Raw genomic sequence first — 731 nt, 5'->3', positions numbered from 1 at the left:
AATAATAATGATGATGACGATGATGACGATGATGACGATGATGACGATGATGATGATGATGATGATGATGATGATGATGATGATGATGGTGGTGATGATGATGATAAATGCCCTGATGCAGTACCACGCAGTGGCTCTCCTGGCTTCTGATCTTAACTGATTGGAAGTGTTATCATGTACATTGTTTTGTCTTGGTATAAAAGATGGATTACAGCAAATATTCTGCTCAATACCACAGATTTGCTTTCTAGTTGTTTGACCTTAACCAGTTGAACATTCACTTAGTGGCTGACGACATGTGCATCTGTTATCATGAGCAGAAGTAGTGGTGGAGCATCATAGCCATGTTTTGAGAAGTATTGTTTGTGGTTTGGATAATTGACCTTTGAAAACATCGGTGTTTTGCTCAACATCCTTAAACAAACCTTATTCAGGGACCTTTAGAACGGGATGGGCTACTCGACCTGAAGAAAATTCTAACTGGGCCCCACCTGCGAGGTCATGCACTGTTTATCTTGATATGAAATCATCATGTATCGCACATATGGTTCTGATGCATGTGCCTGGTGTATCTTTATCAGACGGGTAGTCATGATAGGTATATTGGGCTTCATATATTTTACTCCAGTTTCACTTTGATGGCATGCACTGCTCTCTCAATCAATAATAATGATAAGGATTATTATGAAGTATAGCATTACCTTTATATATATATATATATATATATATAT

The sequence above is a fragment of the Octopus bimaculoides genome, chromosome 3 (genome assembly GCF_001194135.2).
Source record: "Octopus bimaculoides isolate UCB-OBI-ISO-001 chromosome 3, ASM119413v2, whole genome shotgun sequence".
NCBI lineage: Eukaryota > Metazoa > Mollusca > Cephalopoda > Octopoda > Octopodidae > Octopus > Octopus bimaculoides.
Note: the sequence above shows the minus strand (reverse complement) of the source record.